Genomic DNA, 22,687 nt, shown 5'->3' on the forward strand with positions numbered 1-22,687 from the left:
ATCTTCTGGAGAAGCTATTACCTCGGGATCTTAGAGCACTGAGGGGAAAAAAGGGAACGTGAATAGATATTTGCTCACAGTGTAAAACAAATGGATTGATTTCAGGTATGATCCAAATGAGTGTCCATCCTCATCACAAGCCCATCCTAGTAGCTGACTTTCATAGAACCCTTCTCTGACAGTTTTACTCAAGCATCAAAATTAATGTACTTCATAAAAGTAGGATACGGTGTTACAAGGATATGGTATTTACTAGCTGAAATAGACATTACTCAGCTTTTCAAGGTCTGCAGTTTCCATGCATATCAGCAGATGGTGCTGTCCTCCTTTCTGGAAGCCAAGGCGAGCAGTTGAGACTTGCTGAGCTAAATAACACTTCTGCACTACCAGCTTCACCGTGCTTCTTAACTGCTGTGCAGATTTTCAGCTAACTGGGTGAGAATTAGCTGTGGATAAGGTTTCAGATGAACTTAAGCAAAAGCTTGGGCTGTTAGCTCACATCAAACAACGCCACTGTGCTTCACAGCTAGCGGCACTTGCACTATCATGCTTTGCAGTTTTTAATAGCCATTATGGTATTCAGGTATCCTCATTCAAACAGAAGCAGAATTCAGAGAAGAATAACTAAAGTGATCAGAGATCTAGCGGACAGAACTGTCTGGATTAGACAGCCTAGCCAAGCAGCGGTTGCTGAGATGAGGACCAAATAACCATATGCAATTATAAGGAAAAAAAAAGCCAGGTTTACTACTGAGTCTTGTTTCAAGGTGGGGGAGAAGAAGGTATAACTGAGAAAAATGGAATTAACCTGAACAAAAGTCTTTGTTCTGACAAAGGCTGACTGCACAAGGAACTGAAAACTTATATCTCTCAGTGATGGGCTGAATAAAAGCAGGGTGATGGAAGAATAAGAGGAGAGCTGGAGGCAGATGACAGTGGCTGTTTCATGGGCATGCCCATGTTTTATCTCTGCTTCCAATACAACTGTTTGAGAGAGTACAACCTACAACTCTGAGAACTTCTTTGGAGATATTGATAAGGACGGAAACAAAGATTTCTTTGGCAGCCTTCTGGAAAGCCATGATGCAGGTGTGCCTCTGAAAGCATGACCAGAATGCTCTTCTGTGAGGGTACTGCTCTAGGGAAACCTTTCTGCTGCAGCACAGCCACCAGCCAGCTTTGCTAGTGACATGATGCTTCTGGGTTCCTTCCAACACAGACTATTCTGTGATTGCCAAGACTAAAAGGCAAAATTCACTCATAGCAAAATGTGAGCCTAGGATGAGACCAACAGAAATGCCACAACACCCAATAAATACTGCAGACAGCATAAATGGTAACAGACCCACTTCAGAATATCACAGACATCCACTGTTTGTATAGGATACACAGGATCTTAATAGATTCTTGTGTCTTACTGCTATGGGAAAGTGAAAAATAGGCATCTAAACCCTCACTTGTACAATGGAGTAGACAGTTGTCTTCCTGCCAAAACCACTGTGATGCTTGGGATAAGTAGCAATGGTCAGCCAAACATGATGTTCTTTTAAAAAAGCAAATTAAAAAAAAATTAAAAAGGCATAAATTTCCTCCCCACCACCATTCTGGATTTTTTCTGCCTCTCTTCCTCCATGCACCAGGCCATCTGCTCGCCTATTAAAAGACAGCTAGGCCCGGTTCTGATATGGAGAATTTTTCTGCTTAAAATTAGCCAGGTTTCCTAGCACTTCTCTTACCAACAAAGCATCCCACTGAACTGAGTCCAAATTGGTGAACTAGTGCACAATCTAAACTGGAATCAGACAGCAGTTGTGGATTACAGGTGAATGACCCCTGGTTTTTCTTCTTTTAATTCAGCTTGACACCAAATAAACATAACCTTATTCATCTTAGGATGTGAAGGGATGTATGTTTTTGGCCAGTCCATTATTTATAAAAGGAAAAGGTAAATGAAAAAACACCTTGTATGCTTAGAAGTTCCATTGAATCAAACTACAAGTCTCACTTTCCAATTTGATAAATTTGCCATGAGAATCTTGCAGGAATCTCAGAGATGAATGGCATTTTCATTCATCCTAAATCTAAGATGAGAAGCATCAGCTCAACACTATCCCCCCTGCAGCCAGAGTAAGATTTGCAAAGACAGCATATCTGTGCTGTCAGAACTTTTCCTCCATCCTCAGGGACTCTTGGGGGTTTTTTTTTTGCCTTCTCTCTGATTCTTCTTCTTAGGAGACCTACTTTTCCCTGGAAAACCGCCTTCAAACTACAGAACTTTTCATTCTCTTGAAAGTGCCTCTTCTTAGTGCCTGTAGCAATCATGTCCAAGTTCTGAGAGCCTGAGCATTCAGCAGCAAGCTCCTAAGAGGTTGTCAGTCGCTGCAGGCTAAACTGCTTGTCATTGGACCCAAAAGTCCCCCTAGATTTTCAGTCAGTTCTGACGTGTGACTCATCAGCTGAAAGCCTTGTTAATCATGCCCAAATATTCCCATTCTTCAGCACATAATAATGGGTTTAAATATATGCTGTAGTCTAGTTTTAAAGCTAGAAGCAGTGGGTCAGTTCTGCTCTTAACCTCCTAATGTTTTCAAAGAGAAGCAAATTAATTTGTTGGGTCCAGTCTTTATTCCTTCACATATAGCAGTGCCATACTAAAAGCATCCATGCTGTTAGATGTACTTTAGCCTGCTTAATCTTGAGTCAGAGGTTACATGGGATTCCCAAGCACTTCAGACACAACTTACAGAACTGTGGTTACGCAGTAAGCAGATAAAACTGCTGAAACCTAGTGGCCAGAAAAGACTTCATCTGGTGTCATTAATGTGGTAGAGTTGATATAAGGGGGAAAATTGATATTTATCTAGCTTCTTGATGCATTTTAGCACTGTAGCATGTGTGAAACATTAATATTCACCTTGCAGACAAGAGTCAAAAGTGTTGTGACCTTTCCTGTCCTTACTGTTCCTACCTCAGGCTGTTTCCTCAAGATCCTCTCAGCAGCTTTAAGATACCTGACAGAGGAGGTTCAGTTTACTAGATTAACACTGGTTCACTTATTTTCCATAGTCACTTAAAAGACCAGAAGCCAGCACGGAAGCCTGTGGAAGGGGAAACTGAGGAGGAAGAGAAGGAAGAGCCATAAAAATGAAGCAAGGAAGCAAGGTCAGACAATGCAAGACAGTATGAGATTGTATGAGAACCACTGAAAGAAAGCTCAGAGTGGCTCTGGGTTTGGGGAGGCCCAACATTGGGGAGCTCCAGTTACTGCATGTAACAATGAAACTGATGTTCCATTAGACAGCAGGTTCCTATACAGTTTAGTCTTTTTCCACTAAGGAAGGATTGATCCTTTGAACCTTGTTCCCAAATCTGTCTTGCTCTGTATGCCAACAGTGATGAGCTCACTTAAAAAGATGAAGGCAAAAAGGGGGAATTGGGAAACTATGACACTCATATATTGTTATTATCTCCTTTTGAGGTAAAGCACATGGACAAACACAGGTAAGGGCCATGCAGTCATCCCCTGCCACCTTAGCAGATCTGACACAGGGACTTTTGTAAGAGAAAAAAGATAAATTAATAAGAGGCTACAGCTCACGTTGCTTAAAAAGTTATATGTGATAGAAAAAAATAAAAATACCTCTACCGGGAAAATATATGTTAGAAAGACAAGCAACATAACCAATTTTAAATGGCTTAGATATCATATATTTTTAAAACAACAATAAAAAATACATTTTATAGCTCTTAAGAAGGAATTAAAGCCCTGCATATAATAATATTTATTTAAAAATAGAATCTAGAAAATTTTAATATGTACAGGAAGTACATTTTGCCATGTGACCAAGTGCCAACATAGACTTTACAACAAAAATCTTGAAGAACTGGGAAATGTTGGCCACTTTGGGAAAATCAGCTTCCGGTGGAAAGAAGCTAGTTGCAATCTGGTAAGTCTCTCTTTCCCAATAGAATTCCCATGTAGAAAAAACCTGAAATATCTTGAAACCTTTGGTAGAGTTCAGGTGGCTCCAGTGCCTAATTAGAGATCAAGATGCCTGTTGGCATGATGGCATAGTTAATGTCTGCTCAGTAATCACCTTCAGAAGGCTTTAGCTCATTACCCCAGCAGGTCTGTGTCCTCTGATGCCTCTGACTCTTCCAGAATTGCCTTGCAATTGTAGTCAGTGCCACCATCACCTATGGAATACATGCGCACTGGAGATGAAGAATAAGAGCAGCATTGAAATGCTGGCCAGTTTGCACATGCAGGGGTATAAGACTATGAGGTTTTCTGTTCTTTTCCTAATCATTCCTGAAAAGTCATTAGTGTTTCTTGACTATTGCTAAACACTGAGGTACATTTTCATAGAAGCTGTTGTGGTTAGGGTTGGTATGGACCCCAGCCAACAATCAAGCCCCAGGCAGCAACTTCCTCACTCCCCTACTAGCGCAGTCAGGGAGAGAACTGGAAGGGTAGAAAACTTGTGGGTTGAAATAAAGACAGTTTAATAGAGAAAACAAAAGCCACACATGCATGCAAAGCAAAACAAGGAATTGATTCACCGCTTCCCATGGCAGGCAGGTGTTCAGCCGTCTCCAGGAGAGCAGGGCCCCATCACACATAATGGTGACTTGGGAAGACAAGCACCATCACTCCAAACATCCCTCCCCTCCTCCTGCTTCCCCTCACATTCTATACTGAGCACGATGTCACACGGTCTGGAATATCCCTTTGGGCACTTGGGGTCACCTGTCCTGGCTGTGTCTCCTCCCAGTATCCCCTGGACCCCCAACTTCCTCACCAGCTTAGCAGTGCAGAAAGCAGAAAAGGCTTTGGCTCTGTGTAAGCCCTGCCCAACAACGACAAAAACATCTCTCAGTTATCAACCCTGCGTTCAGCACAGACCCAAAGCACAGCCAGTGGGAACAAAATTAACTCTACCCCACGCCTAAGCAACACAGGCCCCTGCTCCGGGGCTGGGGGAGGGCGGGGAGCGGCGGTGCCGGGGCCATCCGAGCTCTGCCCCTCACACGGCGCTCGGCGGGCCCGGCAGTGCCCGCGCCGGCCGCCAGGTGCCAGCACAGCCCCGGCCGTGCCGCCCGCCGGGCCCGGCTCAGCGCGGCACGGAGGCCTCGGCCGCAGCCTGTTCGCACGGAATCATGGAATGGCCTGGGCTGGAAACGAGCTGAAACATCATCGAGCTCCAACCCATCGTCGTTGACGGACACACCTTCCACTAGATCAAGCTGTTTAGAGCTGCATTCAACCTGGCCTTAAACAGTTCCAGGGATGGGGCATGCGCAACTGCTCTGGGCAACCTATTCCAGTGTCTCACCACCCTCACAGCAACGAATTTTAACTAATGTCTAATCTGAACCTATTCTCTCTCACTTTGACATCATCCCCCTTGTCCTGTCACTGCAAAATCTAACCAAATGTCTCTCTCCAGCTTTCCAGTCGGCTCCCTTCAGGTAACGGAAGGCCACAAATGGGTCACCCTAATGCCTTCTCTTTTCCAAGCTGAGCAGTCCCAGTTCTTTTAGCCTTTCCTCAAATGAGAGGTGTTCCATCCCTCTAATTAACTTGGTGGCATTTGGACTTGCTCCAACAGGTTCATGTTCTTGTGCTGTGGACCCCAGAACTGGATGCAGGTGGGGTCTCACCAGAGCTGCTGTTCCCACAACTACTCCATTGCTGCTTTCCTGTGAAGAACTTCCAGTGGGAGCATCATTTTAACTGTTGTACAGTGTTCCCCCAGCACTGCTCCAGAGGCAGGTGGGTCAGCAATGCCTGTGGCAAGTGTTGCCACAGTCAATGGGGCTGTGGTTGAAGAACTGAAAATACCTGACAATTGGTCCCTACCAGCGTGACAACTCTGCCATTGCTTGCTGGCCCACATGTGTGATGTCTCACTGCTGCAGGACAGTCTTAGTTTCTCTTGGACCCACTGAAGTTATTGCAGCTGATCCATACACCTGAGTGTAGATACTTTGCATTTCTGGGGCTATTTTTTAAAATAGGTCATGTCCTAGGATGTTCTTCAGTGGCTCCAAGTCTGTTGACCAACTGTTCACCATTCTCTGGCTATGCCAGGGAAAAATATCCATGCTTCTCTCTCTCCCCCTCAGTCCCAAGAAATCCTTTTCTGGATCTTTTTTTTTTTTTCAGCCTAAGAGGCATAAAATGAAATACCAATACCAATACCAATACCAATGAAATATGCAGACTCAGAATTAAGGCCAGAGAGTTGTGAACATTTAGTGATTTTATTTTTGTACAAAAAAAATTTTTTTTAAAAAAAAATTTTTGCATGACACACAATTATTGTTACATAACAGAAAACAGTATTTGTAGAACCCCAGATTTTCCTTTTAAATGAGCCTCCTGGCTTATCAGCAGGCAGATGAACTATGGTCAGTTAAGCTGGATCAGGAGTGAGAAGTTTCTTGCATGTTTCCAGATTGGAAAACAAGGAAGAGAGAACAATGGGATCTCACAGTACCTGATGTCAGAGAGTGAAGTTTCTGCTTCCCTGTCCTTAAAGCACTGTTTGCTGTACAGGAAAAGGGTGCATTTTGGAGTAGAGGAGTAGCACATACATACTGTTCAATATCTTTGGTGTTTTCTTCCCACAGTGTCTTGGGCTTGCATATGTCACACATGGATCTTTAACTTATGCAAACTACTGTTGTGTATTAGTCATGCATTAATATTCCACTTAGGTTTGCACAGAATCAGATGCCCAAGTAAACTGATTTGTTCAATTATCACACTTAAGTTTCTAGATTAGCTACAGCCATCAAAAATCTTCTGTAAGAAAACAAAATAATCAAATAGAGATGGAAACTGGCCTGCAGCAGGTGTCACTTTTATTTATTTGAGTGTCCACTTAAACTCCAGAGCAACAACAACGTGGCAGCTAAATTGTACCTTTAGACCAGGAAAAACCTTCAGGGAGATTGGATGGTTTCTTTCAGCTGAAGAGTTTGAGACCATATTTTCATTCCAGAAGGGCTTGATAAACAAAAATTATTTATTTTTCCAAACACAAAATCAAAAGAGATGGACTCTCTGGGAAGGAACTAGATGCAACCTTCTCTCCTACTATGTGGCCAGATGCAGCAAAAATTGAGGGTGAAGATTTTGGTCACATGCAAGCAATGTGGTAGAGGGATGTAGTTGTCATTTGTATTGTGCAGATCTCTGAATATTCTCAGATCAACAAAGCTTTTTTAAGCTTGGTGGCAGCATTTGTCCCCTTGCTGGGAATTCAGGGATAAACTCTGGTGTCTTCACTGAGCAGGAGCGGTTGGGGAGTGGAACATGAATTTCTCTGCTGATCCTGCACCTGTGAAATGGCGCAGAAGGAAATGGTTTGGCTAGCATAAATTAAGGCAGCTCTGAGACTCATCTAACATACCTCAGGAATTCAGCCTGCCAGCACAAAATTAGACAGTGTAAAAAGCTGGTTAAACACTACATCTCCTCCATACTTTCTGAGAGTGACACAGCCAAGTGACAATAGAGCCAAGAGCTCTTCAATATTAGAAAGAAAATAACACTGTTTAAGTAAAATGTTTTGAAAACACAATATGCATACCAGGGTATTTAATGTGTTAGCTAGTTTAGATGAACCTCTGGATGTCTTGCAAGGAAAATAATCTTTTTGTAATGAATCCCATCCAGTATAAAGAGATCCAGTTCAAACTAATTTTCTAGGCACCACCACAATACTTAGGACAACATATAAGATATTATAAAGACATCATAAAGACATCATTAATTAGAATCTTTGGAAATCTCAGAGTAAGTATAAAGACTAATCTTTTATGACAAACTGTCTCAGCTTGCTCATAGTGAAGACCTTTGATCTGTCTAGCTTAACTGGCCTACAGGTTTCTGGCTTTTAGTTGCAAAAGGGAAATTTCACGGGCTGCCAAAGCGGGTACACTGTTCCTAGTCTTCTCCTTTTAAACTTATATCAATAGTTTCTTGTTCCAGTAGGCTCCCATCCATATAAGGAGTGCTCAGTGTGTATCAGAGGACATGTACCCTATGCAAAAGGGTGTCTTGCAGCCATACACTAAATCAAGCATCATAGGACTGGGAGCATGTCATGTACCAGCTACTGGTCAGTGCAACTAACATGCTTCATGCCCCTCACCTGAACCTGTTACAGCAAAGTTACAGAATCTGAAGAGATGATGGAGTAAAAATTTGCAAGGACAAAATTGAAATTTTTCAGCATGAAGCAGCAGATTTGTGTTAATTGACTGGTGCTAATGTTTTTTTAAAGACACTGATAAAGGTCAAGATCATAATAGACATTTCAGCCCCTGAAGATTTATGTTATAGTTGTTCTTCTTAAATGGGTAAGTCCTTATCTATCGACAATACTGAAGCTCTTTCATAGTTTCTTAATCCAGAGAGCCCAACAAAAAAGATTTGGTTCTGAATTTGGCCCAACAGAAAATTCAATCAAGCCATAGCTCATTCCTTACCACCCTCTTTCTTGTAGGCTGCTGAGATGGCAGCCAAACACATGCTACAGACTTGACAGATTGCTCTGGTAGCCCTCTCTCTTCCAGACATTTCATGAAGACCTGTTACCTCACTGACATGCAATTAGCTGTGCAACTCCCAAGAGACAAATGCGCCAGCTTTCACAGCCTTATGGGAGGGGGGTACCTGATCACGTTACGGGAGAGCAAGAAAATAATGTTCTGCCATGTAACCTTATTCACAGGATCTCCCTTTTAGGAAACTGAGGATGTTCATTCCATGGTGGTCTGTGTTTCCATCTAGGGTCACAGGATAAAGTGGTCATATCATGGAGAAGGTGTTCAGGATATGATCCTCCATAAGGGACTGAGACAAGACCTAATCACGATCTTCCCCTGCAAGGGAAGATCAAGCCATTTCAACCGTCCCCTTAGCAGTTTCTCCCCAGCCCATCTTTTAGTGGCTCCGCAGTGGGAGCCAGCTAGCCGGGGCACGGTCGCTGAGGACTCGGGCAGCGAGCACAGCTCGAGTCCAGGGCGCTGCAGAGCGCTCAGTGCCGCCACCGGCCCTCCCTGCAGTCACGGCGGGGCCACGGACGTGTCCCTGCACTGCCGCGGGCAAGCGCCCACGCCCCAGCAGCGGCAGGAAACCTGCTTCTCCACCCTAGAGCTGCACCTTCGCCTGCTTTTCCCCGCTCCCCAGCGAGCAGAGGGCGCTCCGTCCTCAGAAGTGGGACCTCGGCACATTCCTGGGATGTAGCTAAAACCACACGTCCACATGCACACCCTAGGAGACAAAAAAGCCGAGCTCAAAAGTGCGAGCTGGGAAGAAGGTGGCTGAAAGCCTGGGCAAGGCAGGCAGGCAGCAGCCAAGGGCAGCGTGTGCCCGCAGCGCCCAGCGGGACCAAGGCGCTCCCGCTCACTGCGCGGCGCAGCCCAGGAGCCACAACGCGAGCCGCTCTCGGGGGGATGGGGGCGGGAGCTGGGGGTGGAGACAGACACAGGCGGAGTCAAGGCTCAAATTCTTGAACCTTTCACATCCTTTCTGTAATTTGAAACATTCTTGTTCTCATGCCAGAACCCTTTTTTTTTTTTTTCTTTCCCCCCCCCCCCCTTTTTTTTTTTCCTTTTTCTTTTCTTTTTCTTTTTTAAATTCCTTCCTTGACGCTGTGGAAATATATTCAGAGGGGGAAAAGAAAAAAAAAAAAGAAAAAAAAGAGAGAAAGTAAGAAAATAAACGAAGGGAAAAAGCAAGTCCACTACTTATCCGAGGCTCCAAAACAAAACAGAGAAACGTGAGATCACGGCCCTCCCCAAGCACAACTGCTCGCGGGCTTAGATTTCCTTTCGGAGGGGTCATGGCTGCTGCAGTCACGGGTTTGGAACGCAGCTGGTCCTGCCTGCAATAAGGAGAAAAAAATCCCTGCTCTTCTGCAAACGGCATTTGCCTTCTTTCTCTTCACAAGCTCATTGTGCGTAGACGAAGGGAAGCCATTTGCAAAAGGCTTGGGGGGAGCACTGGATCCCCGTCATCTTCAGCGGGTCGTTCCCCCTCACCACTCCCAGCCCCTTCCATCCGCCCTCCCGGCTGGCCTCGGAGGGAAGGGACGTATGCATGTCCCTCTCATGTGCACTTCAAGTCACACACCTATAAGCATCTCACACAGTCCTCATGATTAGTGTGGAGTGTACATATATGAGAGAGGAAAACTGGCTGTGGTACTGTCTGAAACATTTCGCATGTCCCTAATCACCCAAAAGGCACCAAGCAGCGTGGAGTAGCACGGGGCACTCTCTTGCATCAGCCGGGCCATATTGCCCACTCCTTTCCCCCTGGGTAAACCACAGCAGGTAATTGTGCTGGTGAAGCGGGTATTTTTGTTTGCTTTGTGTAGGGAAGTAACAATTACCGGTGACAATAAATGCCTCCTCGAGTCAGAAGTGACCTGAAGCTCTTGAGCTGCATACACGAAGTAGCAGTGCAACTGCCTTGCCAGTGCTGAAGCAGGGCTGCTAAACTGACAGGAGCATCTATCCTTCTTTCCTCCACTCAGGGAGTCACACCCTGATCTTTCAAACCAGAAAAACAAGGATGAGGAGAGAAGCTTTCATGATTTCACTGCCATTATCATAGGTCATAACTGTGTTAATGTGCTATCATGCTGTTTACATGTGTATGTATATGGATGGGTGTGAACAACCCTTAAGAAGGCATGAGATTTTCCAGAAGAGACTCAAGTGGGCACACATATATCTGAAGCAGTTGGATGAGTGCTTCATCAGGAGTCACCTCTGTATATGGGGGAGAAGCCATACAGAGGGAAGGGCAGTCTGTGTGCAGAGGATACAGTCCTAACATGCTGTACTACTGTCGCAGCCCCTGGTCTGCAGAGCTAGAGCCAGTTGGGGAACTTGGACATTATTTATGTTTCCTCGGGTGTACAGCTAGAAAAGAAGGTCCAGTACTCTCTAAAAGACAGACATGGGGTAGATACATTTATTTATTTTACTGGAAGGGACGGTGTGACATTTCAGGCTTTCCTTGTATAATTTCAGCCATGTGCCCCAGGTAGGACAGCAATTAGGTTATGCCCACTGGGGAACTCCTGTCCTCCATCCAGCTCCTAGCACTACAAGACACCACACTGATACTTTGCAGATTGGCAGGAAATGTGTGCCCATGAAGCCTATGTGTGCTTAAATTTCATTCATAACTTCACATTACACAGCAAATGCTGTTCTGGCTGCCTGCAACACTGCAGCATTTGGGCTCTCTCTTTCTCTCTAAGATAAATCATCCTCATAGCTTAGCTGTGTTTATCCTGAAACCCTCAAGACAGTCTTTGTTTCTGAGCTGGTCATTTGGAGCTCACAGCTTCTTCTGAATGTTGCCCTCACATAGAAGCCATTCTACTCAAGGTATCCACACCACCACTCTGTGTCCATCCTTTGCTCTCAGCCTGGATTACAGCTTTTTAGCCAATACAACTGTAGAACAGAGTCTTGGTAATCACATTTCTATCGCTTCACAATTAAGCCTACAACACAATGCTCTGCTGATTTTTTCTTGGGCATCATGGATACTAAAGGGTTATTAGTGCTCTATTCAAGTCTATGTTGGCAGTCCCCACCCTTCTCTAGATTGTTATGCAAGCCCAGTTGGAGTTGCTATTAAATATGAGACAAGACCTCAGTTAAATATGTATTAAGTTACAGATTTCTAGGGTGTTACCAACTTTCTAGAGATACCACATGTGACTCACTGAACTAGATGACAGACTATGAACTAAGTTATTTCATCTGGTCATATTTATCAGAGCAGGTTTGTCCTGCCTTTTTTTACAGGGATCACTGTCTCATAGGTAGCAAGCAGGTGAAATGAAACCTGCTCTTAAAGGTATTGCTTTCTGCAGTTAATTTTTACTGTATTCCAGTCCCACATACCTGATCATACCCTGGTTAGCTGAAATGAAACAATTCAGTCCCTTCTGATGCGAAGATTTTGGAGGAAGACACCTATATTTCTTTGGGTCATTGTTCGATGGACAAATTCTGTAGATGGGACTCCTATCCTAACTCAAATAGTGTTAAATTGTGAAGGAAAATCAGCACTTCTCATTTGTCTAGAAAATAAAATGTCCTGGAGCATGCTCTTCCTCCCTGGTTGCTTCCCTGTACCCATCACAAGTCCTAGGCACCATCTGTGACCCTCTGCCAGAGCTCCTGACCTAAAACAAACAGCATGCCAAAGGTAAGTGGGCGGGAACCTTAGTCTGCAGCTTTGTCACTGTTGGGGTGTTGGGCACCTCTAAAAGAATAGTAAGTCCATCAAAAAGGTAGCTGAAAATTCTCCTTACATAGGGAAGTCTCTGCCAGATGCTAGCTAATAGAGGTGTCCTACCCATCTGGCCATACTGCAGCAACAGGTGGCCTTTAGGCCACAAGCCAAGAGCTCCTTAGCTGTTCAGACTGGGCACCTTTGTATCCTCAAGACTGAAGGCAAATAAGAGGAGCTCTTATCTTTCTTTGTCCCTGTATCAGATCCTAGTCTTGGGGCATGTGGCTGGGATAGACATGCCAATAGCTGCAGGCAGAAGAAACCTTCTTGTTTTATAAATACCAGCTTCCACCCAGTTGCCTTTTACATACTCGGCTGGTTTTTCATTGGTGAAGTGAGTTTGAAGAAGGGAACAGGACAGTAAGAAAATGCAGCCCACAGTCAGAGGCAGTGAAGAGGACTAACATGACCTCAAATAAAAGAGCTGAGACTCTCTGGTGGCAGAACTTTTCAAGGGTTGAGAGGGGACAGGTTATAACAGGCTCGCTGAAGTCACAGAAGTGCTGGGAGATGGAGGGGTGCAAACTTGGGAGCATATGCTCTCCAATGACTTCAGTCTCTCTGCAAAGGAGTGTGCACAGCTTTGTGAGGGGTGAATGCAAGTGGTAGACTTGTCTTCTCTGCTAACCTCTAGAAACTGATTCCTTTAGAAGAGATAAGAGCACGTAGGCAGACTTGAAATGAGGACAGGAATCCTGAACTCAGCATGACTTCTAATTACTTGTTCCAGACACAGGCTGTGACTCCATTCCAGGCTCTGGGAAGTCCAAAGGACAATTTAGTCACACAGGAGGGATCCTCCTGCTTCCTTGCATAGCATAGAAGCAAGGTGGTCTTTGGGTGACAGCAAGGTTTAGGGTGGCAGGGATTCTTGACTCTTTAACACTGATTTGCAACTAAACATTTTGGCTCATAAGTCTGTTTCTCCCTCTGATTTTATCTTCTCTTTCAGAAAATGATGCAAATAAAGCTGAGCCGCCTCATAGCTTGTGGATATCTGTATTATACTAAATAGCCCTCCAAGGAGAGGAGTAAAAAAGGGTAAAGGACTAATATGAGTGTTTGCAAGGACCTGTGCTCATGCCAGGAAAAAGCATGATCCACAGTCCTGCTCCAGATGAATTCCCCAGCCTCTTTCACTCAACTGTGACTTTTGTTAATGCCTATCCTGGGGCTAGAAGAAGGCAAGGCTAACAGTTCAGTTTCCTTTGACAGGACTGAGCCCTGCTTGAAAACACTAGGAAACCTCCTGAGTCAGCAGCTCACTTGCTCCTACTCTTGGAATAGCTGAGATTCCCGGACACAGTAACTTGACTCTACTCCTGGCTCAGGGCAGCCACAAGCTGAAAGGCAAAATAAAATCCCCTCCTGGCCCATTAACGAGGCCTATTCTGGGTTCAGGAGAAACCAGTCTGACTGATGAACTCCCCTGGCTCAGGGGCTCTGGCTGGGGCTGGGAGAATTATTCTTTCCTTATTCAGCAGACAGGAGGATATTAATGGAGAGCATATGGGAGGGGAGGGCATATTGTGGATATTGCTGGAGGACAGCCAGACTGCATCAAAGCCCCAAGAAGCCTATTCTCCATCCAGGCAATGCTAAAACAGGCCATGGAGAGACGAGAAGTCCAGCTGTGATACGGGGGAGTTAGGAAAAAAGCCCTCTGCCTTCCTCAGCTTTTTTACTCCCACTCCTGATGGGACAATGGGGCAGTATTGTCACATAGTCCTGCAGGCATGGTATTCATAGTAGAAGCCTTTCTGGGGAAGAGCGTGCTTCAGCCAGACACCCTGTGCTGAGAGTCATGCTACTTCACAGAAGCAAGAACTGTCTCTGTACTTGCAAAGTGCCATATAATTTATGGTGCTATAGAAATGATAAATTACAACAGTCCTGCAGTATAGAGATGGAAAAGCCCTGTTAACTCCTCCAGCCCATCTCCCAAAGCTGATGCAGTACTGTTGCCTCTCACACATTTCCTGTGTCTGTCTGGACATGTTTAGAACAAGCAAGCATCTGAACTTAATTTATTTTTCATTTAATTGTATTTTAAAAATAACCCCCAATGTGATTAAGGTAGCGTGGATTACCCAGCCACTTGGATATGTCAAGAAGGATGGAACAGGGTGCATCAAAGGTAGCCCACCCACATCTGCCTTACCTTAAAGGTAAAATGGAGGACTGGCTAGTGAAGACTTGATCACACTTGAACTGAGAAACTTGCCATTAAGTAGGAGGGCAGCTAGAACCAACTCTGGTAAAAATTAGGTGTGTCCTTTTTGGCTCCTGACAATGTTGATGTAGCCCTGACTGAGGCAGATTTTGGGCATCCATGATGCTTGGCCTTGCATCATTCACCAGATCTTAATTAACTAAAGAGCCAGCCTTGTTTAGCCTGGTGAAGGGGTATATAATTGCAATCTATAAATAAATACTTCAGGGGGTGAACACATGGGAAGGCAAAAAAAGCTGTTTAAAGATAAAGGACAATGCTGGCACAAGAACAAATGGGTATGAAGTAGCCATGCATACATTTAGGCTAGGGATTGTCTTGTTTCTAATGCTGAACACATTGATGCTCTGTGAAGGCAAATCAACAGGTTAGAAAGGTCGAAAGTCAAGCTGGTTTTAAGAGGCAGCTAAACACATTTCCTCAGCTGATTGTACAAAATGGTTGGCTATGCAAGGAGGGGAGCTGGACTGGGAAAGCCCAGGAGTGTCCTGAGGCATTTTGGGCTGCAGTTCAAAATGCATGGGATACAGGATGAGTTCTGGCTAACCAGCTGCAGGGCCCAGTAGGAGCAACATGGGAAAAAACAGAAGACTAATAAAACATGAGAAATTTCAACTGCACCTTCATACTGCCTTCCAGTACCTGAAGGGGCCTCCAAGAAGAACGGAGGGGGATGTAGTGACAGGATGAGAGGCAACATTTTTAAAGTGCAAGAGGGTAGGTTTAGATTGGCTATAAGGAAGAAACTTTTTACAATGAGAGTAGTGAGGCAAGGGAACAGGTTTCCCAGAGAAGATGTGGATACCCAATCCCTGGCAGAGTTCAAGGCCAGGCTGGAATAACCTGGTCTAGTGGCAGGCGTCACTGCCCATAGCAGTGAAAGGCAAAATAAATTAATACATTTGTTAATTAATAATGGGGGGTTGGAATTAGATGATTTTTAGGACCCTCCCAACCCAAACCATTCTATGATTTCATGATGACTCTATAAAGCATAGCAGGCAGATTATAAATCCAGGTAAAACTGAAAACTGAAACCAACCCCTCTCCAATGAGTAGGCTGGCTGGTTTAGAGGCTTGGTTTAGAGAGGTTTATGGGGACAGGAGGTGATTACAAACAACAGGCAGGACAAAGTATCTGTGATTCGTTTGTGTGAAAATCTAGGTAAGAGAAAAGAAGAAAAGAAATAATGATTGGTTTTTCTGTGATCAGTTGAGGTAGGGAAGCCCTTAAATTTTGTTTTTCCATCCTCAGAGACAAAAAGATCTCCTGAGACAGAAAACCTTATGCCATAAGAACATCTTGTCATGTTCTCCAGTGAAATAACAGCTCAGCCAGACCTTAGGCTGAGACCAATACATGGTCTTCATGCAGAAATCCTTTTCTGTGAAGTCATTTGCCAAACAGACAGTGGGTGTCTTTCCCCATGGCTTTCCTGAAAAACAGAATATGAGAGACCTTGACCCTTGACTAATGCATGCTGGAGAGGCAGGTGTCCTAATCTTAGCTGTCTTATCCAACTGGAAGCTGTAACAATAAATCACATACTCCAGTTTACACCACCAGAACAAAGAAGATAATGGACCTTATACCAGAGAAAGATCTGTTGTAATATGGCATTTTGTTTCATCCTGTTCCTGCTGAGAGTAGACGGACAGGCAGCGAAGAAGACACAGCTATACAACTGGCACAGACCTCTCATACTGAGGGAATTTTCCTGTGGGAATCTCCTGCCTGTTTGAGTTCTCTCAATGCTGCACACATAACCAGTGCAAAGCAAATTTAGCAGAGAGCAGAGAATCCATCTTAAAATGCCTTAGGGGGGACAAAAAATATGGTATAAATGGAACTGCAGCGATGTCTCTTCTAATTCTTGTAATCTGTCACCTAGCTGTGGCAGTGATAGGTACTTTAGAAACCCACAGACAGTCTGAGTGTGATTTGATCACATTAGTGGTGGCCTATGCATCAAGAGATTCAGAGGTTTTATTCAGAAAGGCATTAAAATAAAGATAGTTGTGCTTTCAAATCTCTTTTGTCTGGGAAGAGGTTATCTCCTAAGGCTGGCTATACTCCTGACATTTCTCATTCTTTGCTTTTCTTTACAGATCAGAAATAGAACATGAAATGCCTTGTCTTGCTATTTTCATCATCCTGCAGTCAGTCTCAGCATGAATCTGAGGCTATGAGGGTGGGAGGTGATGAGCTGAGTCAAGTCTGAAATATGGTTCCTTGCACTAGAAGGATATAGATGTGGTTTCTGTGTAAGTCACCAGTGCAGGTCTTCTTGGTATTGAAAGGTGACAACTGTTATGCTTTGTGAGAGCTGTTATGCTCTCTTGAATTGAGGTAGAGGGTTTCCATCCAATTATTAGCTAACTTTATGCAGTAGTCTAGGAAGCTGAGAACTGCTTGAATGAAAGCACCAACATGTTGGCCGGGGAAGAGCACACAGGGGAAGTTTGTTCTGTCACTTACTTGCATTTTGCTGTCTGTATGAAGCTTTGATATTTTTCATCCTTCATGTTTAATGTTCTTGGACTGGTAACCCTCATCAAGTTGAATCAACTATAAAGACAGGAGAGAAGATGAGGGGAAGAATTATTTTCCTTTGAGGGAGGGCTTTTATTTTAGATATAAACCAACAGATTTTTTTGTTTTGACCTCAAAAAACCAACAAGAATGTATTGGTCATTTTCACATTTTTAACTCACATTTTAATTTACTTCACAAAAACATTTCTAACATTGAGGACCTCAGTAAACCTCTAAAGCACATGATGAAAAGTGTTCACACTGCATAAAATTGTAACTCTGGATTTATACAATTCATGCTTATGGTCAGTCATGTCAAGCTTTAAAGAATCTACCACTTCAGCCATCACGAAAAGGTAGTAAATCTGGATTATGCATTGAAAGTGCTTAGGGTGTCTGGGTATTTATACCAATGAAATGCCAAAATATTTTACTGACATGCTCCATTTTTTACATTCTTTTGCCAGCAGTTAAATTTTTAAAGTGTATATATATCTTTTAATGCTGACAGTTATATTTTGGCTATTACAAGTTTGCAACTGGTTAGGCCTTCTATCGTCAAAACAGGAGTCTGAACAATTTCACACACATGGCACCTTGGGTAAAAGACAGTGGATACCTTACAGATACGTGCATGGCTTGGGCTGAATATAGTTAGAGCTACCTCTTTGGAAGCCCTCCAAAGGTCATACACAGAATTCCTGGCTGTTTCCATAGCAGTGATTCACTGGGATGCTGCTGCTAAAGAACTTCTGTCAGCTCTGTGTCCCCACATGGGACCGGAGCTGTGAAACCATGAAAGAGAAAGGGATGACTCAGTAGGGAATCTTTCTTCTGTATCAGAAGCACTTTAAACCACCCAAGGGATATGCAGCTAGAAATGCAAACTGAAGCATCTGTGGGGTGTCCATCGTATGGTGCCATTAAGACAGGTCCAACCCTAGTACCCAAAGCAATGCAGTCATGTTAACGTAGTGCTTTCAGCTGGGCTCCTTAGCCTCTATTTTAAATGTATACACTGAACACAGATACATTTATTTCCTGACTCAAATAAGATCTCTTTTCTAATTTTGAGCACCTCTGTATGATATTGCTTGGTGCCACACAGGTGCTTTCTACTGCAAGGGTGCCAGGAGCAAATTTTATTTACAATAGGAAATCACTTAGAAGAGGCCATATTCCTTATGGATTGACAATGAAGTCACACAAAACTGGTGCATAAAGGATTTAAGTATACATAACTAATTCAGACCAAGCTCACTGAGGCTAAAGGAAGAATGGAAACATTCACATGGACCCCAGATCCAACCTCAGCCACTTGGTGACCCCACATTAGGAAAATGGTATGGAATTTCTGATGCTGTTTTTAAACAGTTCACAGTGTTTCAACCCTGACTTCCAGCACCCCAATACCCTCACATGGGTCTCCCCTCACCCTGCCCACAGCCAAGAACCCCATTTCAGGCCCTAACCAGCAACATCACAGGATGCTTGTCTCCAATTTCCATGAGGAAGCTGATATGGCAGCCCAGCATAGGCCTGCCCCTTCCCCAGGGAGGTGCCCAGTGCCCAGGGCTGGGGCTGCCTTGGTGCCCTTGGCTGGGGCAGTGGGGTGAGTAGGCTGGCAGGCTCTGCCCTGTTGCCCTGTGGCTTTCCCTGAAACTCCCTATACCTCAGCCCCAGGGGCCACCAGCCCTTGCTGCCCCCTTGTGCTGATTCCTCTATGCTCAGTAACTGCTGCCTTGCCCTTTCCTACAGGTCAGGATGTTAAGAAGAAAGGTCAAACTCCAAAGATAACCAGTTAATACTGCAAAGCAGAACCAAACTAATGATCATAACCATGGTCTCCCTCCTCCTCCTCGCCTAGACTACATGCTTAAAGGCATAATCGAATATAAAACATATACTTAATTCCTGACAGAAAGAGAAACTGCTTTTATTTGAAAGCCCAGCTACCCTCTGACCCCCTGAGGAAGGTTTGGTTTTATTGTATTGCCTATTCTCTAAACAGCTCTCACTTCCCACTTTGAGTCCTTCTGGCAAATATTGATATGCTTCTTTCTTGCTACGAAAAGGATACCATGAACCTGTCATCCTTCAAAACTGTTTCTCAGCTCACTTTTGCTGTGGTGTCTCTGTGAATTAGGTATGAACTCTAATGATTTAAACATAGATATTCCACTATGGGTTGTTTAACTTCCTAAGTATTTACAAATATTTGGTAGAGCAAGTGAGAAAAACTCAAACAATTACATTCCTAGGTTTGCATCTCTCTCCAAGTATGATATGGTAGTTATGGATGACTTTATTACAAACCCCAGAAATTCAGAGATTATAAACCATTTGAAAAGTCAACTTCTGCCAGATTATGGCACTAGAGGCCTTGCAGTGAACCCTTTCTTGCTCTTTGTCCTCGACTGCTCCCTTAAATCCAAGATGCTGAAATAAATCAGCAGATCAAATGGCAGATCATAACTGAGGCACTTTCTCCAGGCAAAAGAGGCCCAGGCAAAGCTGGCCAGGTTTAAGGGGAGGCTTCACATTTGCCCTGAAGATCTTTCAACACAGTGCTGGGCCTTGCACTTCAAAAGCCAGAGCGACGTTATATTTACTTAATGTTATATTTCAAAGCAGATGCAGATGGAAGACAACTGTGTTCAAGCCCTTCAGTATTACACAAATATTTGAATAACAGCATCATGCGCTGCTGACCCTGAGGAGAAGTCTGCTCTGGCAGCAAGAGAGCCACTAATTCTTAGGTGTTTTAGTAACATGAACATCAACAGGCTCATGCTGTGGGAAGGGAGCCTTGTGTCCTATCTCAGGGCGCTTTGAGGGCATTAAAAAAAATCCATACTATAGCAATGGTATGGAACATATGGGGGTTTGTAAGGGACCTTTCTTTATTTTCAGACCATAGCCATACAATCTGAGCCAATATAGATGGCACATATAGCCATGTGGAAGATTTCATTCTTTCCAGCTGGTCCTCATTACCATTTGCTTTCAGTAATTTTAAGGAATACTGTAGCTGCCATTTCCAAGTCTCTGTCAGACTTTCTTCCAGAGAGAGGGATTCAGGTGGCTGTAGTTGTTCCATATTTTTTCACAAAGAATCAGACTTCTTCTCATACAGTGTAGTAAGTGCGTTGTGTCCCTAGGAGGGACTAATTCTCAGTTCCTGGCTCAACACTGGAGGTAGGTAACTTACAGAAATAATTCTGCAATCTGTGACTACTGTTGCACATTGGAGCTGGCACTCTTAGGAGAAGGTTTGGAAATGAATTGCCTGTTTACAAAGGAAGCCCAGTATAGCGAGGACTGGCTTGTTCTGTAAAGAGTACAGAAGGATTCCCTCAGCACTACTAAAATAATAGGAAGAGTAACAGGGATTGCTACAGGAATGAGTTGTAGGCGTGCAGAAAACCCAAAGGAGGCACTGATTTTGTCAGATGCACAAAGGCAGCTGTCACCTCCTCCCAACAGCCGTTCGGGGAGCGGATGGCGAGCAATGCATAGATAGCCATCTTGTTTCTAGTCAGACTCAAAAATCCTTGTTTGCCAAGTAAGAAGGAAGAAAAATGTGTTGAGCAAAAGATTTAATTTCTCAGTGTCTATGGGGAAATCAACAAACAATGGGAAGCAACATAAAAAGCACATACATGAAAGACTGTTATTTAAAACCAGTTGACATAGTCATTTTCAGTGGAATCTGGCTGGCTGTAGCCAGTATTTAATTCAAAAATTCTTCAGGAATGAAGGTCTTTTGCAGGCCAGCTTTATTTGGCTGAGGTTGGGTTTTTGCTTTTTCCCACATCCCGCCTGCTGAAGTTAGAGGTCGATGGCAGGGAGCCCGATTCCTCTGCCTCTTCCTGTGCCGGACACAGCCAGGCAGCATCACCTCTTTGTTATTGTCTGCTAGAACTGCTGTATTCAAGAGAGTCTGGTGTGAGGCAGGGAAGGAACAGGATCACCTGATCTTTCTGAGAACAGAGCAAAAAATTATCTGAAGGATGATCCAAGGAGTCAAAGAAGTTAAAGAAACCACATACAGTCCAGAATGGGCTATGTATGGTCCCATGGCAGCAACGGCTTTCCTGTTTGATAGCCCAGAAGCCGTTAAGGGCTGTAAAAAAAGAGGCTTTCTTGCATAGTACACAACAGCAGCAAAACACTTGCTCCTAGAACTGGACATAGAAAGCAAAAATAATGACAATTCTAAAGAACCTTTTTGAAGCACTGACCAAAAAAAAATACATAATAATTTTCTATCCCGTAAGAAAAGTACAGTTGAACTAAGGGTACTTAGAAACTCTGCCTTTACAAATGAGGGATACAAAAATTAGTCTTGCTCAAATGTTCAGCAACACATGGCAGGTAGAAAATACACAGCAGGCTGGTGTGGTTGAGCTACTCCCACGCAAAGCCCCTAATATGAAAATGTAATCAACCCACAGCCATCCTTAAATCAATAATACACTCCACTACACTTCTCTCTCTTGTACACCTCACTTGCTTTCATTCTATCTCCTGAGATGTTCAGCCCAGGTCTCCTAAAACTGAGGTTTTGTCTCTGAGGCAGGGGGGCAGGGAGCAGCTGATATGGCAACTCCAGATGTGCTTTTTCTATTCTTTAAACTGTTCATCAGGAAAAAAAAAAAAAGCTCTCAGTTGCCATGGAGACAGTATCTCAGGCACTGATGTACGCAGTGGGCGGCAGCAGCTTCCCGGCTGCAGAGACACCCAAGACCAGGTACTTCAACAAGCTACCCATTGCTGAGCATGCTCTGAAGCAGAGGGCTCAAGCTTGGGTGACAGGCAGGACTTACCTGAGGTGGCCAAGAAAATGAGAAAGTGGTGGATCCAAGGTTCCGTGGATTTTGTACCTGGAAAAAAATGTCAAAGTGATGATAAAGTGAATTTAGAGTCAAGGAAAAGCTGTACAAATCCCTGAGAGGCAGTACACAGAGAAATCTGGTAGCCTCTTTTGAGATGAAAACATTTTCAAAGATTTGAATTATTGTGTTTACAGACATAACACTAGGAACAGTGGAGAAAATAAGCAAGATCTTTTTGCAGAAGGAGATTTTTTTTCCAGGAAAGCAGTGAAACCTCTATCTTTTGAATCACTTAGAACTTATGTCTGCACTCACTAAAGGAAATGATCCTCTGCTAGTCCCCAGGAGACACATGAAATGAGACCAATTAGGATTTCTCCAGCTCTAAATACAAGGACTGTGCAAAGACATACTTTACCCTTATTATGTTTGAAAGTGAAAATGAATAGTGTGTGCCCCAGCTGAATTAAAATCAGGGCTTCATTATGTAAAAAAACAGAGAAGATGATCTGTTCTGTCCTTAAAATCTCTGAAAACATGACCACAGGGTTACCTGATCACCAGGGAATACCTGTTATGGAGGCCAGTCTTAACAGCGTCCAGTTGATGATATCTCAGAGGACAGTGAGAGTAGCAGATAACCCATCTGGCCATGAGTACTCCACATTATACAGGGAAAGAAATTTCACTGAACCAGGGATGTGATCTCAAAAATATGAAACTTCTACCTCTTGAGTATAC

At 43.9% G+C, this 22,687-nt stretch overlaps 1 protein-coding gene across 1 annotated transcript in view; it reads right to left on the bottom strand.

Moving 5' to 3' along the window:
• Window positions 1–22,687, bottom strand: part of ANGEL1 (angel homolog 1) — a 74,939-nt gene that overhangs the window by 28,670 nt on the left and 23,582 nt on the right. Inside the window, exons 2-3 of the mRNA XM_086893386.1 lie at window positions 21,938–21,994; window positions 17,053–17,142 (exon numbers count right to left, since the gene is read on the bottom strand). The gene's annotated coding sequence lies outside the window, so the exon portion shown is untranslated. The remainder of the gene's footprint in view (window positions 1–17,052; window positions 17,143–21,937; window positions 21,995–22,687) is intronic.

This window comes from Cyanistes caeruleus, chromosome 6 (genome assembly GCF_971803275.1).
Source record: "Cyanistes caeruleus chromosome 6, bCyaCae1.hap1.1, whole genome shotgun sequence".
In the NCBI taxonomy this organism is placed as follows: domain Eukaryota; kingdom Metazoa; phylum Chordata; class Aves; order Passeriformes; family Paridae; genus Cyanistes; species Cyanistes caeruleus.